This window comes from Eubalaena glacialis, chromosome 10 (genome assembly GCF_028564815.1).
Source record: "Eubalaena glacialis isolate mEubGla1 chromosome 10, mEubGla1.1.hap2.+ XY, whole genome shotgun sequence".
Taxonomy (NCBI): Eukaryota; Metazoa; Chordata; class Mammalia; order Artiodactyla; family Balaenidae; genus Eubalaena; species Eubalaena glacialis.
In genome coordinates this window covers 43,223,879-43,229,444 of record NC_083725.1, presented here as the reverse complement: position 1 = coordinate 43,229,444, position 5,566 = coordinate 43,223,879, and the positions used below count along the sequence as shown (strand labels likewise).

Below are 5,566 nucleotides of genomic sequence, written 5' to 3'. Positions count from 1 at the left end.
AAGATGATGATCAGAGCCACAATGTTGAAGATGGTAGAGCTACTATCAATTGCTAATCCTGTGAAACACCCTCTCTAGAATATTCATGAGAAAGATATAAACTTGTATAGTTCTTAAGCCACTGAATTTTTTGATTCTTTTGTTAGATCACCCTTTCTGTTATCTAGAATTTGTAACTTCAAGTCATATTCTGACCATAAGAGAAACCCAAACTATGTGGCATTGTCTTAGTAGTTAAGCTTGAAATCTGCCATCCTTGGATGTTGTGGTAAAGTGTTTGGTAAGTCAATTGCCTGTGATAAATTTGAAGGCAGGATGAATGCTTACTAGGCCTAAAACTTTAAGGGAAGTATTTGTAAAGAGTCAAAATTTCCTGTGTTGTCTGCTCCATGATGCTTTTAGCAAGGTATAGCAGGGAAAAAAATGAACTTAGTCAAGAATCGATAGGTTTGCCAGCAGAGATTAAAAGGAAGCGAAATTTCTTTTGGGACCTTGCAGGTTTAGAAAAACTTTTGTACCTCATATGTCAAGAGAGAAGACTTTTGTTGCTCAAACGTCTCTCATGAAGATTTTTCAAGCAAAGGGACCTAGCCCTGCTGCAAAAGAGCAAATTGAGGTATGGACTTCTCAGTCAAGCCTATACTCAAATTGTCTCAATGGATGCAAATTAAGGTAAAATGGAGGCATGGGAGAAAGAGAGCAAGGAAACAATGTTAGCCTATGTGCTATGTTTAGAAAAGAACTTATGGGTAGAGTTGTTGGCACATGAAGTTGATAGGAAACAAATATATCTGGAGATTTCTAAATTTTTGAGGAGATTATTTTGCCAAAGAAACCATGAGCCTAGTCTAATAAACTTTGTGACCATTCAAGTCATAAACTTTGGGCTTCCAAACTTGCCTGACTATCCCTCAGGGAAGGCATAGTCCCTAGTAGTCATTATGGATATGACATAGGAGGTAATAGTCAAAAACCCTATTCCTGTCAGAGAATCAAGTCAATGTCCATGGAAAACAATGGGTGAGGAAGTTTTTCCAAGAAAGCAGAACTGAGGTTTAATTGAAGAACTTCCTCTACCGTCAGGACAGGGGTCCTCACAATGCCTACTCCAGTATGAGTTTATCATTTCTTTCAATGCCTACTCCTTCTGCTACCTTCTTCTCTCCTTTATTTTTCACAGAAATTTTACCCCCAATAAATGTCTTGCATGCCTGAATCCACATTGGCATCTTTTTCCTGGAGAACTGTATCAATGATACCAGCAATGGCCTAAGAAACCAGGTTGTATGTAAGATGGAGCTTGAGGACTGACTCACTCACTGCCTAGCTGTCAAGAGGAACTCCATCTCATGTAGATGTCAGGCATGGAAAAGCCTGTCACAAGGTGATAGGCCAATGGCTAAAACTTTTACCAATACTGATCTGGTAAAAAAGTCCTAGTAAAAAGTCTGGTGAAAAGACCTCGATAGTGAGATGATTCAGGAATTTCAAAAGTGTGGCTGGAACAATATCTAGAGGAACAGGGCAGTTGGCTGGTTATTAATAAGTTGTATTGATGCTTAACAGAGGTATATTGAAAAAATGAGAGTAGTTAAAAAGATTATGTATGAGAGCCACAGGGCTCTTGGCCCTTATTTCATGTAGTGGAAGAGTGGGCACAACTGAGGAGTAAGATCAGACCTGAATATAAGAGCTCCAGAGAATTTTAAATGCTCAGTCTGGAGAGATCTGTTATGTTAAGGTCAGGGCCCTGGTTGGGAAAACCTAGGACTACTGAAATACATGATAGGGTTATCTGGGGGCTGACACCCTAAGAAATTTGGCTTAGAACCCAGAGCTTGTTGAAGTAGCCAACCTCTTCCTAATAAGAGCTAGAACTTCCCCAATATGGGAATACAATCTAGATTTCTCTCCCCTGCAAGTCAACAGCATTACCCCCATCTCTTTTCCTGGCTTTCAGACCAATACTTAGGATTGCATCTCAGCATAACCCAGGTGGAGATGGACTGAGCCTAATAAGGAAGGGAAGATTATATCCCCAAAGAACCTGCAAGAATAAGCTAGCATGCTTATAGCAGGAGATAAAGAATTATGTCTGGGATTGGATTTTAAGGGTGCTTGATTAAGGGGTCCATAAATAATATTGAATAAGCAAGAATTCAATAACTTGGAAGCACTTTCTCAGGACACAGAATTTAACTTCTTGACAAGTTATGCTAGGAGATAGGGAAAATTTACTCCTAGGGTGGCTCTTAGAACTTAGAGAAAGTGATGGTCCACAAGGAGTGAAATAGAAATGCCTGAATTAGCTTGGCAAGTGGTAGAGGAAGAAATGAAAAGGCTCAGGGAGTGAACATTCTGATATGGATATATTTTGTGAGGCCAGAGGACTCACCAAAGAATTATGCATAGGTCCAGAGGATACGACATTCACCAAGGCTGTCAGGGATGTGCTGGTGTAAAGGCACAAGCTTCACTAATAAGTTCAATGGTTACTTTTCCCTAAAGACTAGGTGTAATGATAGGAAAAGCAGTCACAGAGCTGGATTCCTTTATGGCTATAGGGATGATAGAGTCCCAAAATAATAGAGGACAATTGGCAGTGCTTATTCACCAGCAGCCAGTCAGCTACAATTACCATCACAACTGGTAATGTCAAGGGGGCTTGACCACAGAGTTGTGGAGGTGCTTAAAAGAACATGGTATCCCAAGGGGCAAAACAGATGGACAACAAACAAGGATGCTACATAATATCTACAATCAGAAGAAGGCAGGAATGGAGAAACAGGAAGTTGAAGGCTAGGCTCACTTCCTGAACCTGAGTCAATTTTCAGATCTGGAATCCACTGAATAAAGACATGGCTGGGTTGTCAGGGGTAAGATTCTATAATACTGTGGCAATTCTACCCTAAAAGGACCTACAGCCAGTAGTGTGCTGGAGCTGACTCTTACCAGGTCCAAAGAGTTGAAACGTGCATCTCTTTGCAGATCTTTGATGGAAGCCTGAAACTGGCCATGGTGGGAGTATTTACACCCTGGAAATCAGCAAACATTATGAAAGAGGTTGTTCTCCCTCTCCCCACTACCCATCCCCAGAGGGCTAATTGTTAAAGTATTTATCAGTACATCACTGTCTATAGCCATTTACTTAGATGACTATGTACTGGAAACATGCTTACCGGAGACAGGTGATAAATGGAATCTTGGATAAAGTCTGGTTTACATTGGATTGGTGGGCATTTCCTAGTTCCCAAATTGATAACAAGGATTAAAATTCTTGGCAAATTAAGTAACCACCATATTAGGTCCTTGGCCTATGGGGTAATAGTTGTCATAGTGGGGAAGGCAAGTTGAAGTCGCTGAAACTGGCTCCTCCTGCCCTCCTGGCCAATGTAGTAAATTAAAAACAACAATTTATCCCAGGAGTTGGCTGAGATTAGTGTCACCAGTAAAGACCTAAAGGCTGCAGGGTGGTAGTAACTATCATATTTCCATTTAATTCACTGGTCCAACCCCTAAACAGACCAGATGTGTTGAAGATGATTGTAGACTACTTCAAGCTCAAAAAAGTAGTAGCCCAAATTGCAACTTACTTGATGAATACAGAATCATTACTATAACAGATTAAGAAGGTCTCAGATGTATGGTACGTGGCTTTTGATTTAGCAAATGCAGTTTTTCTTTTTCTGAAAACAGTTCATATTTTCATTCAGTTTTGCCCTGGGGCTATGTTAACTCCCTCATGCTTGGCCATAATATAGTCTGAAGAATCTGGGCCAGTTGGACATTCTGCAGTATATGATATTGATTTATTAAACCCATGACCACAGACTGACTAGGCAAAATGAGCAAGAGCTGGTTAGCATGGTGGAGACCTTTGTAAGAGACACGTACTCCTAAGGGTGATAAATAACCCTGTGGAAATTCAAGAACTGGCTACTTCAGTAAAGATTTAGGGGCATTATCAGGGGCATGCTAGTGTATCTCCTCTGAAATAAAAGACCTATCACTGCATCTTGCATTTCCTGTTATAAATAAGTAAGCATAGCACCCGCTAGGCCTCTTTGAGTGGTGAAGGCAATACATTCCAAACCTGGGAATACTTCTATGATCCATATACCTATTGGCAGTGTTGAATGGGGCCAAAACAGGTAAAGGCTCTGTAGCAGGCTTAACTGCAAATGCAATCCAGCAGACCTTTTGATGTTAAGGTTTCAGGGGTAGAAAAAGATTCAGGGTAGAATTAATGGTAAGCCCCAGTGGGAGAACCACAATGCAGGCTCTGCTTCTAGGGCAGAACCATGCTACCTGCAGCAGAGAGTTATACACCTTTATAATAATAGCCTCTGGGATGTCACTGGGCCCTACTGAAACAGAATACTTGGCCTTAGAGTACTATGTGACTCTCTGTCCAGAACTGCTGACTATTAGTGGAGTTTTGCTAAAATTAAGTCATAAGAATCAGTTTGGCGCAGCATTAGCCCATCATAAGAATAAAATGAAATTGTGCCCATCCCTCCAGCCCCCGACCCCAACCTCACAGGAGGAATTTGTGTTTCCTGTTCTGACAGCTCTAGGCTATGCAGGTTTAGTGATCCCGATCTGTGAAGGGAGCATACTCTTGCCAGGGAAAACAACAAAGATCTCACTGAAATACAAGATATGATTGCACTTTGGATTCTTTGTGTATAAGAAATGATTGCTTCTGATAAACAGGAGGAAGTAGGGTTACTTATACATAATGGAGGTAAGGAATAATACACATGGGGCCTAGATAATCCAATTGGACATCTCTTGGTTCTCCCACACCAATTGTAACTACCCATGTCAATTATAAGTGCCATGCCATTTGTAATTGTAACACTTGCAGCAACCCTGGCTTAAGAAGGATAATATTACCAAGAGCCCAGACCACTTAAGAATGAGGGTTTGAGTCACACCACCTGGTATATCCCAAAGTCCTGCAACAGTGATAATTGAAAGAGGAATTTAGAATGGATAGTGGAGGAGGGGGAAGTTGAGTACCTGTGTGGCCCTGACACCAGCTGAACCAATGGGTGCTATAGTTCTGAAGTTCATTCTACTAACTTCCATTTCTAAATTTCCCCTCAGGTGGAGATGTCCACAAGAACCGTAAAGGAGTTTCTCCTGAACAAGTATAGATTTGTGGATCATTGCAGTGCAAGGGGTAGACTATGCAAGCCAGTGAAGGTGCATTGCTTAGATCTCTAGGAGAGTCTACAGCAAAGACGGTCGTTGGGTGGCAGTCTCCATCCGACACAACTTTGAGTCTTCTGTAGTGTTAAAACTGAGTCACATGCTCCCCAGGGATACTTCTAGCCATTGACTGAGCATGCTGGGGAGACCACAACTAGGTCATTTCATAACCTCCTCAGGTAGAGTTATATGCTTCTTCTTCTGGTCTCCTGTTGTACCTTCCAGCTTCCTGTTACTATAACCCCAGCGACACTCCAGCAAATATGGGAAAAAAATCTGTATAAAGATAAAAATAACTATTGTTAGCATTTTGATATGTTTTCTCAGTCTTTGCATTTTGTATTTTTTC

At 41.1% G+C, this 5,566-nt stretch overlaps 1 long non-coding RNA gene across 1 annotated transcript; it reads left to right on the top strand.

Moving 5' to 3' along the window:
• The first annotated feature begins 1,333 nt into the window (after nt 1-1,333).
• Nucleotides 1,334-5,208, top strand: LOC133100132 (uncharacterized). The gene is made up of 3 exons (XR_009702393.1): nt 1,334-1,384; nt 2,989-3,063; nt 5,113-5,208. It is a non-coding gene; the product is annotated as an uncharacterized LOC133100132 (long non-coding RNA).
• The last annotated feature ends 358 nt before the right edge of the window (nt 5,209-5,566 follow it).